Source organism: Elephas maximus, chromosome 4 (genome assembly GCF_024166365.1).
Source record: "Elephas maximus indicus isolate mEleMax1 chromosome 4, mEleMax1 primary haplotype, whole genome shotgun sequence".
Classification (NCBI taxonomy): Eukaryota; Metazoa; Chordata; class Mammalia; order Proboscidea; family Elephantidae; genus Elephas; species Elephas maximus.
This window is the reverse complement of record NC_064822.1, coordinates 157,767,666-157,783,256: the sequence shown is the minus strand read 5'-3', so window position 1 is coordinate 157,783,256 and position 15,591 is coordinate 157,767,666. Positions and strand designations below refer to the sequence as shown.

Sequence of the window (15,591 nt, the reverse complement as noted above, 5' to 3'; positions counted from 1 at the left end):
TTTGATAGGAGCAAACCCAGAGTGTCGTGGCAGTTCATGGGCTGACACCCAGCCCTCATTAGTGGGTCAGGCAGCTTCTCCAAAAGAGTACAGCAATGTGAGTCTCAAATGAAGAGTTGAAGTTTGTCAGGTAAAGGGGTCTGTGCCAAACGCAACAACAAATCAGACCTGTTCAGAAAAGCAATTACAAGAAGTTCTGTATGACCAGAACATGATATAGGGTGGGGTGGGGCTGGGGTGAGGGCTTTCAAAAATAACACTGCGGGGAAACCTGGGCATAGACCTTAAGCACCCTTGGATTTGGATTGGGAAACTTTTACTTTACTTTCAGTGCAGCAGGAAGAAACTGTGAAGTGTTAAACTACTATAAAGGGACGAATATCATGCTTACAAGTGATTCATCTTTTTAGAGTAGAACCCCAGCCAGCAACTCAAGGGCCAGTGAGGAGTCTCCAATTCCCCAGGAAGAATGGCGAGACTGGCAGAGCCCCAGCCATGCAAGCTGGGCTCTAGTTCTGGAGGAAATCAGAATATAATTTCAGTTACACAGACCGGCTCCCCCAGTGAGGGGTTAACATGATCACAATTACATTTTTGAAAAATCACTCTAGACGTAGGATTTAAAAACTTAAGTGTTTTTCAAAGCTAGTCATTCATGCAACTTTTTTTTGCCATATTCACATACTGCTTGTACTCTTTAGTTAATATTTTTATTTAATTCGACTTGCTTTTTACATAGCACTTACTATGTACCAAGCATTATTTTAAGAGTCTTATAAATATGAATTCATTGCATCCTCATAATGATCCTACAATGCAGCTACTGTTACCCCTATTTGATAAATAAGGATATTGAGGCACAGAAAAGTAACTTGGGTGAGGTCACTCAGTAAGTGACATCATTGGGATTTGAACCCAGGTAGTCTGGCTCTAGTGCAGCTCACCACTACACTACCCAGCCAGTGCTGTTTGTCAGAAATAGAAGTAATGATAAAAGTAATCACAAGGAAAGCAAAACAATGCTATCAAATGCTAACAAGATAGGGTTGCCCACTGAAGGCTCTGAGCCTAAAACCTCTTTTCTCTTTCTGTCATTCTTAAGAGAGATGGAAACTTGGTACCAAGTGGGAGATTTCTCCTTGATGTAATCAGAAGGATTCCCGAGAATTGAAAAAGGAATCATGTGATTCTATTTTAGTTACTGTTGTGTCCATATGCTACAAAAATTCTTCTCTTTTTTGTGAGGCAGCTTGTAAACACCTAAGACCCCCAGCCACATGTACTGGTCAGCACTCCTTATCCAGGCGAATCTGTCTCTTTGAGCCAGACCTAAGGCAGTGGGTGTATGGCATGGTTGGCTTCCATGAATTTCATGGTGTGTTGCCAGATCTCAAATAATACATAAAATAGATTTTCCCCTTCCACCTGAGGATAGACACCTTCCTGTATGTGTGACAGAAGGTTCTGCAGAGTGAGTTGGGCAATGTGTATCCCACTCTCCACACTTAAAAGGCATCGTCTGTCTATTGGAACCCTTGTCAGGGTGATAAATACTCAGAGGCTGCACAGCAATAAAGGGTGATCAAGTGAATGATAAAACAGCTGCAGAAAGGCTTTTCAGTTTTTTAAAATTTGCTTTTAAAAAACTATCATTCATCTATTAATGCCTTGAACACACTGTCCAAACGTTTAAAATTCAAAAATGTGACAAATACTCCTAGATTGAGAATCTCAACCCTAAAGTATGAAAAGGGTCACACTTGAGGTCATAGGTCAAATCCTTCCACTAGCAACCAGGCCAAAGTTCAGAATTTTTACAATCAGGGCTGTGCCTTTAGGGAACAAATACTTCTTAATCATTTGTTCTGTCCAAGGAATAAAATATGACCAGTGACTTGCAGTGATAATATTCTCTCTGAAATGCTTCGCAACATATAACTTGATCTTTTTTTTCTTTTTTCTCCCTCTCTAAAATATATTATGAAAAACACTCTGAGATTGTAGATGATTTGATCCAAGTGGCACCAGAGAATATTTTTAAAGGAATAGTCTCTTCCATTCTCAGAATTTTGGAATCTGCTTGGTGTATTTCTGGACAAATGGGATCAAACCGTGTCATCATCCCGGAAGTGCAGGGGTGGGAGAGGAGGAGTGGTAGGCAGCATTTGGGAATATATTTTTGTGCATAAAAACAGAAGCTACAGGGTTGGAGACATGTTATTATGCTTTCCCCCTCCAGTGCAGAACTGGGCCATGTTTGGGTGCCTGGGGTGAGCTTGGCAGAAAATCATTTGCTTCTCAGTGCTGTTATGTTCCACAAGACTTCCTGTCCACTCTACCGTCTTCGTGAATGGCCTGTTTTGAAAACGAAGTGCCACAATATTCCACATATCCAAATGAGAAGAAATATGCTGACCTAAAATATAAAAATCCGTTTTTCAGATTTTTTTTCCTTCTTTAATTTTAAGAGAGACACTCAGCCTAACATCCTGAAAATAATTTTAATTATCTAACTTCGATTGAAATATTTGGCTCCCACACAGGGAAAAAATTAAAAGTAAGTCACAAGGAGAGATTGGGTGGAGAAAATTAAGTCCCACTTTCTCTTTTAAGAAAGATTTGTGAGTTAGCTGTCACCATTTTCTGGCTGCTAAAGGCACTTTCAAAGAGCCAAACACAGTTTTATGGAATAAATTCAAATAAATAAAAATTATAATTAATTGGGACATTAATGAATGAGGAAAAGGACGGATGTCATACTCTGGGAGGCCAGCTTCAGGGAATGCAGGACCTCACTGTCTGGGTGGTGGGGAGGTGGTGGGGGCTGGAACCAGGCTCAGGAGCATGATTTGACTGTGGCTGTGGCCCCAAGGAGGCTGATTGATGGTCCAAACTGGTATTTAAAGGGGAGGGGCAAACTTGATGTAATTCCATCCAGGGCTGATATCTAAGGAGGCTGAGTTTACAGGTGGAGCATAACAGCAAAGGTCCCCATGCAGAGTTGATGCTTCAATTTAGCAGGGACTAATATACTTACAGGTGGTTCATTCCTGTAAGTATATTAAAAAAAAAAAAAAAAAATTAGTCCCTGCTAAATTGAAGCATCAACTCTGCATGGGGACCTTTGCTGTTATGCTCCACCTGTAAACTCAGCCTCCTTAGATATCAGCCCTGGATGGAATTACATCTGGTTCATTCATTTAGAGTAGAACCACAGCCAGCAATTCAGGGGCCAGTGGAGAGTCTCCAGTACCCTAGAAAGAGGAATGGCAAGACTAGCTGGGCCCCAGACAGGAAGAACTGGGCTGTACTTCTTGAGGAAATTGAGGAAGAAGTACAGTCATACAAACTAGACCGTTACAGTGAGATTTAGAGGAGGATTATAAATCAATGGATTCGTTACAAGCAACACAGACAATGGACCTACAGGATAGCAACTATTTCCAGAACCCACCCACTCACAAAGGTGGACCTCCGTGCCCAGCTTAGAAGGCAGGAAACCAAGCAACATGGCCAAGTCAAGTAGGATCAACAATACTCATTGAGTGTGTGCCCTGGTAACAGTCCTGTAACAGTTTTTATGGAAAGAAAGTGTGAAAGAATTTAGAGAATTTTGATTGTCCAGTAAACAAATGAAAGATGCTTACCCTCACTGACAGTCAGGGAAATGCAAGTTAAAACCACCATCTATATCATTCCACACCCTTCAGATGTGCATTAGAATGTTTACTGCAGTATTGAGAAAAAATTTTTACATTAGCTCAACATTCATTAATAGGATATATAATTTAACAACAAATATTTAAGGTAGTTAAAATGTTTAAAACTAGACACAGTACATAGAATGTACAAATAGAAAGTACAGAGAGATACCATATACTGCCTTCCATGCCTCCCCTCCCCTCCCCAATTTCTACTATTATTATCATATTGGATTTTTCAGGTGCAATTGTTACAATTGAACCAATATTGATACATTATTATTAACAAAAGTCCATAGTTTACATTAGGGTTCACTCTTTATGTTGTACAGTTCTATGGGTTTTGACAAATACATAATGTTATGTATCCACCATTACAATATTACACGAATGGTTTTACTTCCCCGAAAATGCCCTGGGACTCTGGTGCAGTTCTACTCTGCCCTATAGAGTCGCTATGAGTCAGAATTGACTTGATGGCAGTGGGTTTGGTTTTTGGTTTAAAAATGTCCTGTGCTCTAATTAGGCTAGGCAAAGAAATAAAGGGCATCCGGATTGGCAAGGAGGAAGTAAAATTATCTCTATTTGCAGATGACATGATCTTATACACAGAAAACCCTAAGGAATCCTCCAGAAAACTAATGAAACTAATAGAAGAGTTTGGCGGAGTCTCAGGTTATAAGATAAACATACAAAAATCACTTGGATTCCTCTACATCAACAAAAAGAACATCGAAGAGGAAATCACCAAATCAATACCATTCACAGTAGCCCCCAAGAAGATAAAATACTTAGGAATAAATCTTACCAAAGATGTAAAAGACCTACACAAAGAAAACTACAAAGTACTAGTGCAAGAAACTAAAAAGGACCTACATAAGTGGAAAAACATACCTTGCTCATGGATAGGAAGACTTAACATAGTAAAAATGTCTATTCTACCAAAAGCCATACAATACAATGCACTTCCGATCCAAATTCCAATGACATTTTTTAATGTGATGGAGAAACAAATCACCAACTTCGTATGGAAGGGAAAGATGCCCCGGATAAGTAAAGCATTACTGAAAAAGAAGAAGAAAGTGGGAGGCCTCCCTCTACTTGATTTTAGAACATATTATACAGCCACAGTAGTCAAAACAGCCTGGTACTGGTACAAGAGGCACATAGACCAATGGAACAGAATTGAGAACCCAGATATAAATCCATCCACATATGAGCAGCTGATATTTGACAAAGGCCCAGTGTCAGTTAACTGGGGAAAAGATAGTCTTTTTAACAAATGGTGCTGGCATAACTGGATATCCATTTGCAAAAAAATGAAACAGGACCCATACCTCACACCATGCACAAAAACTAACTCCAAGTGGATCAAAGACCTAAACATAAGGACTAAAACGATAAAGATCATGGAAGAAAACATAGGGACAACATTAGGAGCCCTAATACAAGGCATAAACAGAATACAAAACATTACCAAAAATCACGAAGAGAAACCATATAACTGGGAGCTCCTAAAAATCAAACACCTATGCTCATCTAAAGACTTCACCAAAAGAGTAAAAAGACCACCTACAGATTGGGAAAAAATTTTCAGCTATGACATCTCAGACCAGCACCTGATCTCTAAAATCTATATGATTCTGTTAAAACTCAACCACAAAAAGACAAACAACCCAATCAAAAAGTGGGCAAAGAATATGAACACACACTTCACTAAAGAAGATATTCAGGCAGCTAACAGATACATGAGAAAATGCTCTCGATCATTAGCCATTAGAGAAATGCAAATTAAAACTACGATGAGATTCCATCTCACTCCAACAAGGCTGGCATTAATCCAAAAAACACAAAATAATAAATGTTGGAGAGGCTGCGGAGAGATTGGAACTCTTATACACTGCTGGTGGGAATGTAAAATGGTACAACCACTTTGGAAATCTATCTGGCGTTTTCTTAAAAAGTTAGAAATAGAACTACCATACAATCCAGAAATCCCACTCCTCGGAATATACCCTAGAGAAATAAGAGCCTTTACATGAACAGATATATGCACACCCATGTTTATTGCAGCTCTGTTTACAATAGCAAAAAGCTGGAAGCAGCCAAGGTGTCCATCAACGGATGAATGGTTAAATAAATTGTGGTATATTCACACAATGGAATACTATGCATTGATAAAGAACAGTGACGAATCTGTGAAACATTTCATAACATGGAGGAACCTGGAAGGCATTATGCTGAGTGTAATTAGTCAGAGGCAAAAGGACAAATATTGTATAAGACCGCTATTATAAGATCTTGAGAAATAGTAAAAACTGAGAAGAACACATACTTTTGTGGTTACGAGGCGGGGAGGGAGGGAGGGTGGGAGAGGGTTATTTACTGATTAATTAGTAGCTAAGAACTACTTTTAGGTGAAGGGAAGGACAACACTCAATATAGGGGAGGTCAGCACAACTGGACTGGACCAAAAGCAAAGAAGTTTCCGGGATAAACTGAATGCTTCGAAGGTCAGCGGAGCAAGGGCGGGGGTTTGGGGACTATGGCTTAAGGGGACTTCTAAATCAATTGGCAAAATAATTCTATTATGAAAACATTCTGCATCCCACTTTGAAGTGTGGCGTCTGGGGTCTTAACTGTTAACAAGCGGCCATCTAAGATGCATCAATTGGTCTCAACCCACCTGGATCAAAGGAGAATGAAGAATACCAAGGTCACATGATAACTATGAGCCCAAGAGACAGGGCCACATGAACCAGAGATTTACATCATCCTGAGACCAGAAGAACTAGATGGTGCCTGGCCACAACCGATGACTGCCCTGACAGGGAGCACAACAGAGAACCCCTGAGGGAGCAGGAGAACAGTGGGATGCAGACCCCAAATTCTCATAAAAAGACCAGACTTAATGGTCTGACTGAGACTAGAAGAATCCCGGCAGTCATGGTCCCCAAACCTTGTGTTGGCCCAGGACAGGAACCATTCCTGAAGACAACTCATCAGACATGGAAGGGACTGGACAATGGGTTGGAGAGAGATGCTGATGAAGAGTGAACTACTTGTATCAGGTGGACACTTGAGACTGGGATGGCATCTCCTGTCTGGAGGGGAGATAGGAGGGTAGGGAGGGTTAGAAACTGGCAAAACCGTCACGAAAGGAGAGACTGGAAGGAGGGAGCGGGCTGACTCATTAGGGGGCGAGTAAGTGGGAGTATGGAGTAAGGTGTATATAAGCTTATATGTGACAGACTGACTTGATTTGTAAACTTTCACTTAAAGCACAATAAAAATTATTAAAAAAAAAATGTACTGTGCTCTATCTCTTCAGTCCTCCCCCTACACCCTAAAAATCACTGATGATCTCTTACTGTCTCTACAGTTTTGCCTTTTCCAGAATGTTGTATAGTTGGAATCATACAGTATGAGATTTTTAAGACTGGCTTCTATCACTTAGCAATACTCTTTTAAGTGTCCTCCATGTCTTTTCATAGCTTAATAGCTTATTCCTTTTTATAGTTGAATAATATTTCATTGTATGATGCTACCACAGCTTGTTATCCATTTCTCTATTGAAGGACATCTTGGGTGCTTCCAACTTTTGGTAATTATGAATAAAGCTGTTATGAATATTTGTGTGCAGGTTTTTGTGTGGACATAAGTTTTCAGCTCATTTGGGTAGATACCTAGGAGTGCTATTGCTAGATCATAGGGTAAGCCTATGTCGAGCTTTGCAAGAAGCTGCCAGACTGTCCTCCAAAGTGGCCGTACCATTTTGCACTCCAATCAGCAGGAAACAAGAGTTCCTATTGCTCTACATCCTACCCAGCATTTGGTTATGTTGGTGTTTTAAATTTAAGCCATTCTAATAGGCCTGTGAGTATCAGGCATTTGAAATTTTATGTTACATTTTGCAATAGAATGTTATAAATAAAATGCTAGAAGTAGTGAACATGAACGAACATAGGCTAGTATGGAAAGCTGAAGGCACTTTTCATGAAACAACATATTTCTAGAGCAACAGAGGTGTCCCTGGGTGACACAAATGACTAAGTGCTTGACTACTAGCCAAAAGGGTGGTGGTTTGAACTCCAGAGGTGCCTTGGAAGACAGGGCTGGTGATCTTCTTTTGAAAGGTCACAGCCTTGAAAACCCTATGAAGCAGTCCTATTCTGCACACATGGAATCACTGTGAGTCAGAACTGACTTGATGGCAGCTAACAACTAACCCCAAAAGCAGCATAAGCTTAAGTTAAGGAGTATATCTGAATGCTTAATTTAATGCAATAAATTTATTAATAAATAAATTTATTCAGCAATTAAAAGAAATGAACTATCAAGCTATGAAAAGACATGGAGGAGCCTTAAATACATATTGCTCAGTGAGAAAAATAAGCTTGAGAAGGCTACATGCTATGTGATTTCAACTAGAAGACATTCTGGAAAAGACAAAACTACAGAGACAGTAAAAAGATCATCAGTCATTTCTAGGAGTTCAATTAATTTGTTCCTATTTGCCAGGTTATAGTGTACATTTTTATTTACATGCCCAGTGGCCCAAAGAGACAATATGTTCTTTAATGGCAAGAATGAAGCATAATGCCTTAAAACAATAGGTGCTCAACAATGTTAGCTGAATGAATTAGTAAGAGAGTGAAGAGTTAAAGACACCATTATGTTCCAGTCAACAGACAGAGAGTGGGAAAATGGATAAGGAAATATGACCTATTCATATGTTATCTACAAGAAACACACCACAAGCACAAAGACATAAATACATTAAAAGTCAAAGGGTGGAAAAAAACATTCCAAGCAAACAGTAACCAAAAGAGGACAAAATAGGCTTTAAGTCAAATCCTATGAGTCAAAGAAGGACACTAAAGAATGAAAAAAAGCTCAATCCATGAAAAAGATATAACAATAATAAGTATCTACATACCTAATGTCAGAGCCCCAAAATTTACAAAGCAAACTCTAACAGAAATAAAGAGGAGAATAGACAGAGCTACAATAATAATAGAACAACTACAAAGAAAATCAGTAAAGAAACAGAAGACTTGAGTAACACTATTAACCAATTTGACTTACCAGGCATACATAGAACACTCCACCCAACAGCAGCGCAACATACATTCTTCTCCAGTGTGCATGGATCCATTCTCCAGAAAAGACATATTTTAAGATAAAAGCAAATCTCAATAAATTTAAAAACACTGAAATTATACAAAGCATCTTCTCTGATCGTAATGAAACGAAGCTAGAAAGCAGTAACCAGAAGAATAAGGGAGGAAAAAAATGAATACATGGAAACTAAATAACGTATTACTAAAATACCAATGAGTTTTTTTCAAGAGTGAAATTAAAAAATACTTAGAATCAAATGAAAATGAAAACACAACATCACAAAACCTTTGGGATGCAGTGAAAGCAGTGCTCAGATGGAAATTCTTAGCAATAAATGGCTACATTAAAAAAGAAGAAAGATCCTGAACCAATAGTTGAACCCTACAACTTAAGTAGAAACGAAAGAGCAAAAAAAGGCCAAAGCTACCAGAAGAAAGAAAATAATAAAGACCAGAGCAGAAATCAATGAAATAGAGAATAGAAAAACAATAGAATCAATAAGACCAGAAATTAGTTCTTTGAAAGGATCAATAAAATAGACAATCCACTGGCTAGACTGACACAGGAAAAAAGTGAGAAGATGGAAATAACCAAAATAAGAAATGAAATGGGAAACATTACAACAGATTCAACTGAGATAAAGAGGATAATAAAATACTATGAAAAATTGTACTCCAAAAAACTTGAAAACTTACATGAAATGGAAAAATTCCTAGAAAAACATACCCTACCTACACTAATACAAATAGAGGTAGAAAATCTAAGCAGACTCATAACAAGAGAAGAGATTGAAATAGTCATCAAAAAAAAACTCCCACTTCCCCCCCACCAAAAAAAAAAAAAAAAAGCCTTGTAGCAGATGACTTCACTGGGAAATTTTATCAAACATACAGGGAAGAATTGACACCAATCCTAGTCAAACTCTTCCAAAACACAGAAGAGGAAGGAATACTCCCTAATTCATTCTATGAAGTTGGCATTACTGTGATACCAAAGCCAGACAAAGATATCACAAGAGAAGAAAATTACAGACCAATATAATTCTCATGAATATAGATGCAGTGATTCTCAACAAAACTCTAGTGAAGTCAACAACATATTATGAAACTTATACACCATGACCAAGTGGGATGTGTTCCAGGAATGCAAGGGTGGTTCAACATTACAAAATCAATGTAATATACCATGTTAATAAAACAATGGAAAATAACCATTTGACCATCTCAATAGACACAGAAAAGGCATTTGATAAAATTCAACACCCTTTCCTGATAAAAACTGTCAGCAAAATAGGAACAGAAGGGATTAAGGGTGTATATGAAAAACTAACTGCTACATTATACTCAATGGAGAAAGACTAAGGGTCTTCCCCTTGAGAATGGGAACAAGACAAGGATAAGGATGATGGCTATCACCATTTCTGTCCAGTATCGTACTGGAAGTCCTAGCCAGAGCAGTAAGACAAGAAAAAGAAGTAAAAGGTATCCAGATTGGAAAAGAAGAAGTGAAGCTACATCTATTCACAGATGATATGATCCTATATGGAGAAAATCCCAAAGATTCCACAAGAAAGCTGCTGGACTAATCAATGAATTCAGCAATGTTGCAGGGTACAAGATCAACACATGCAAGTCAGTTGAGTGTCTTTACATTAACAAGGAGAAGTCTGAAAAGAAAACCAAGAAAACACTACCATTTACCATTAAAAAAAAAAAAAAAACCCACTGCTGTTGAGTTGATTCTAACTCATAGTGAACCTACTTAAAAAGAAAAAATTGCTGTGGAATCCATTCCAACTCATAGGGACTGTGTAAGATAGAATAACACTGCCCCATATGGTTTCCAAGGAGTGGATGATGGATTCAAACTGCTGACCTTTTGGTTAGTAGCCAAGCTCTTAACCACTATGCCACCAAGGCTCCCAGACAGAGTATAACTGCCCCATGGAGTTTCCAAGGTTATAAATCTTCATGGAAGCAGGCCGCCATATCCTTCTCCCGTGAAGTGGCTGGTGGGTTCAAACAGCTGACCTTCCAGTTAGCAGCAGAGCACTTTAACCACTGTGCCACCATCGCTCCTCTTATTAGTCACTAACCAAAAAACCCGCCAAATCTGTTGCTGTGGAGTTGATTCTGACTCATAGTGACCCTACAGAACAGAGCAGAGCTGCCCCATAGAGTTTCCAAGGAGCTCCTGGTGGATTCAAACTGCTGACCTTTTGGTTAGCAGTCATAGCACTTAACTACTGCACCAGCAGGGTTTCCTTATTAGTCACTAGGGAAATACAGATCAAAACCACAACGAGATACTAAAGCCAAAAACCAATGATAACCCCGTGGATCACAACAGAACTGTTCAATTCACTTGCTTGAATGTGTCATAAGGAAGGATCAATTGCTGGAAGAGGACATCAAGTTTGGTGAAGTAGAGGTCCAGCAAGGGCAAGTGAGATGGATTAGTACAATAGCTGCAACAATGGGCTCAAACATGCCAGCAATCATGAGGATGAATCAGGTCAGAGTTCTGTTCTGTTATACATGAGGTCTCCATGAGTCTGAGTCCACTCGACAGCTCAGTGCATCTATCTGTCTGTCTGTCTGTCCATCTACCTGCCTACCTATCCATCTAATCTACCTATCTACCTACCTATCTGTTACGCTACTGGAGATTCTAAGCCCACAAAGAAGGAGTTCATTTTGAAGATCTTGGTTCTAGCGCCTGTCTTCTGGCCAAGGGAGAGCTGGGCATCAAGAGTGCACATGGAGATGTATTACCTAAAACAAAATGGAAGGTTAGTAGAAAAGAAAAATGAATGGTAAGTGTCTGAAAACCTGCAAGTTTCCACTACATGTTCTCTAAGAACAAGTAATATCAAATTAACCTAATTTCTTGCAGTTGTTTGAACTCAGAAAGGGCCTAGATGAAAAGTACCAATGATTCATTATTTATTAATTCATCCATTTATTTATAAATATTCAATACATGGCCAGTAAACACAAGGCACTGCACACAAATCACGTCACTCTCCTGCTCAAACTCTTCAATGGTTTTCAATCAGAATGAAATAACATGGCCTCTAAGGCCCCACATCATCTGGTCCCTTGACTTCATCCTACATTTTCCCACTTGCTCAGTTCATCCCAGTCCCAGTGGCCCCAGGCTTCCCACACTTTGTCCCATCTGGCTGGTACACTGATCTTCTCACTCAAACCTAACCTGAATCACACATAGTCATTGGCCAGGCCTTTTTATAGGTTAAATTGTATCCCCCCAAAATATTGTTGAAGTCCTAACACCTGTACCTGTAAACATGACCCTGTTTGGAAATAAAGACTTTGTTTTGTTATGTTAATAAGGACATACCAGAGTAGGGTGGGGCCTAAACCTAATCACTTCTGAGTTGTATTTTATAAGAAGAGGAGAATAGACACAAACACACACACACACAAGATAGACACCAAAGAAAGCCAAGGAATCTCAAGCAACACCAAGGAACTCCGAGGGCAACTCCGAACAACAAGGAAGGACCCTACCCTAGAGCCAATGCCCTGATTTGTACTACTAGCCTCCAAAACTGTGAGACAGTAAATTCCTGTTTTTTAAAGTCACCCAATTGTGACTTTTTTTGTTATGGCAGCATTAGGTAACAGCGATCATTAAGGTTGTGTGTCAATTTGGCTGGGCCGTTATTTTCAGTGGTTTGATGTAGTTTGGCAGTCGTATGATGATGTGATCACTTCCATGATGAGATTTGATATAATGTGATCACTTCTGTGATGGGATCTGCGGTGAGTAGCCAATCAGTTGAAAGGGAGTTTCCTTTGGGGCATGGCCTGCATCCAATACAGGTGGACTTTCTGGCAAGGCTCATGGGCTTTTGCTCACTCTGGATCCTGCAGCTGGCTTCTGTTAGCCTTGGCACTTGAGCTAGCAGCTTACCTGCTGTCTTGCCTACCGATCTTAGGATTCATTGGTCTTCCCAGGCTGTAAGTGAGAGCCGTGCTGTCTGACCTGCCGATCTGGGATTCACCAAGTCCTGTGGCTATGTGGATCGGGAGAAGCCTCCAGCCTGAGCCACGGACTGGGAATGTTCCAGCCTCTATAACTGTGTGAGCCATTTCCTTGATATAAATATCTCTCTATATATTTATACGCTTTACTTATTTTGCTTCTCTAGAGAACCCAGCCTAAGACAGTCACCATGAGTTGGAACAGACTCGATGATGACTAACAATACAATGAGGAGCCATAGACAGCTTTCTGTAGAGAGTGACACTACCATGCTTTATAGTAATGCTGTCATTATACACTGAAATAAGGATTATTGTTTTTAGATGCTGTTGAGTCACTTCTGGCTCATAACAACCTTATGTACAACAGAACGAAACAGGGAAGGGAGAACTGCTTGTCTGAACGCAGTGGTGGGAGAAGTAGTGGTTTACTGATTATACTCATTGATTCAGTCCATTTAATAAACCAGCTAAACACACTTTATATACAAAGTAAGCTATCACACCACTTATGGAATATTTTTGCAAAAAAAATTGAGCCTGATTTAATGAAGCCACTTGACCTAGCTACCAGTTTATAGGAAGTATGGGAAATGGAAGAACCTGTTAATGACACCAGAATACTTTCAGCCAAATCTGGAATTGGCAGAATTCCACAAGACAGACTGTTCTATTTCTTCAACAGACACACAGCATGAAGGAGAAAAAGGGAAGGAGAATTGTTATAAATTAAAAAACATTTAAGAGAATATATAACAAATGTAACGTGTGTCCCTTGTTTGAATTTTTATTTGAGCTAATGTAAAGTTGAGCTTGGACTGGGTATTAAATATATTAATTAAATATCTTAATTGCAGGGGGATTGTAATGTTATCATAGTTCTGTTTGTGTGTGCTGTGTTTTAAGTCCTCATGAATTAGAGAAACATGTTATTGTTCTTAGGTGCCAACAAGTAAGTTCCAACTGAAAGCGACTCTATGTACAACAGAACAAAACACTGCCCTGTCCTGTGCCATCCTCACAATGGTTGCTATGTTTGTGCCAATAGTTGAAACCACCCTGTCAGTCCATCTCTTTGAGGGTCTTCCTCTTTTTCATTGACCCTCTACCTTACCAACCATGATGACCTTCTACAGGGACCGGACCCTCCTGAAGACATGTCCAAATTATGCGAGATGTAGTCTTGCCATCCTTGCTTCTAAGGAGCATTCTGGTTGTACTTCTTCCAAGACAGATTTATTCATTCTTTTGGAAGTCCATGGTATGTTAGATATTCTTCGCCAACACCACAGTTCCAAGGTGTGAATTCTTCTTTGGTCTTGCTTATTCTTTGTCCAGCTTTCATATGCATATGAGACGATTGGAAATACTATGGCCTGGGTCAGCTGCACCTTAGTCCTTAAAGTGACATTTTTGCTTTTTAACACTTTAAAGAGGTCTTTTGCAGCAGATTTGCCCAATACAATCTGATGTTTGATGTCTTGACTGCTGCTTCCATGGGGGTTGATTGTGAATCCAAGTAAAATGAAATCCTTGACAACTTCAATCTTTTCCCGGTTTATCATGATGTTGCTTATTGGTCCAGTTGTGAGGATTTTTGTTTTTTTTATGTTGATGTGTAATCCATATTGAAGGCTGTAGTCTTTAATCTTCGTCAGTAAGTGCTTTAAGTTCTCTTCACTTTCATTGAGGATTATTGTGTATAAAACTGTGCACTTCTATATAGGCTTCTACACAAACACATACACACCCCCTCTGACTAAGGACTAGCACTTGGTCCTGGCAGTGACCCTGTCCACTGCACAGAAGCAGGTGTGACAGCTTAGCAAGATGCTGTGGGTGTGATGTCCTCCAAAGTGTCTACACCCAGCCCAGGATCTGTGGACATGTCATCCTGCAGGGCAAAGGGACTCTGCAGATGTGATAAAGGTTATGATGGGAGGTGAGATAGGAGACTACACTGGACAACCTATTTACGCAAGCCCTTGAAAACAGATTAGGAAAGTGAGAAAGCTGAGATGGAGGGGCCGCACGCAGGGACCTCATACTACCAAGAAAGCAGCGCCAGGAGCACAGCGTGTCCTTTGGACCTAGGGTTCCTGCACCGAGAAGCTCCTAGACCAGGGGAAGATTGATGACAAGGACCTTCCCCTAGAACTGACAGAGAGAGAAAGCCTTCCCCTGGAGCTGGCAACCTGAATTTAGAATTCTAGCCTCCTAAACTGTGAGAAAATAAATTTCTCTTGGTTAAAGCCATCCACTTGTGATATTTCTGTCATAGCAGCACTAGATAACCAAGATAGTAACTAAGACAGGCCTTAAGTTAAATGTTGGTTCCTCAGAGAAGTTTTGCTAAACCCCCAGTCAGATTCTGTCTCTCTTGTTGTTCTGGCTCACAGAACCCTAGTTTCTTCCTTCATAGCACAGTTTGCAGCCTCCTATTTTTCTTGTTTATTCATGTAATAACTTTCATCTTCAAAAAACAGCTCACCCCTAAAATTCAAGTATCACATCTATTTTGTTTAATTCTTAATGTAATATTTAACACAGACTTTGGCCATTATTGGCATACAATAAATATTGTTGAAGGAAGATTCAGCTATGAATAAGAACTGTATTTATATGGAGTCTATGTTATAGGGACAGCTATTAAAAACAAATTATAATCATCAATGTGGCAAATGCAGTACTAAGAAAAAAAGGAAAAACCAAGCCCTTCGCTTGTCATGTAAATTCAAACTCATAGCAACTCTATT

General features: G+C 39.5%; 1 protein-coding gene and 1 long non-coding RNA gene across 12 annotated transcripts in view; one reads left to right on the top strand and one right to left on the bottom strand.

The window, feature by feature from the left end:
* EEA1 (early endosome antigen 1) overlaps positions 1-15,591 on the top strand; it is a 345,249-nt gene that overhangs the window by 129,533 nt on the left and 200,125 nt on the right. The window lies entirely within an intron of this gene.
* The window catches only part of LOC126075880 (uncharacterized), a 91,132-nt gene that overhangs the window by 32,707 nt on the left and 42,834 nt on the right, over positions 1-15,591 (bottom strand). For both annotated transcript variants that reach the window (XR_007517310.1, XR_007517309.1), the window contains exons 2-5: positions 11,472-11,599; positions 3,648-3,729; positions 2,340-2,416; positions 392-515 (exon numbers count right to left, since the gene is read on the bottom strand). This is a non-coding gene — a long non-coding RNA (uncharacterized LOC126075880). The remainder of the gene's footprint in view (positions 1-391; positions 516-2,339; positions 2,417-3,647; positions 3,730-11,471; positions 11,600-15,591) is intronic.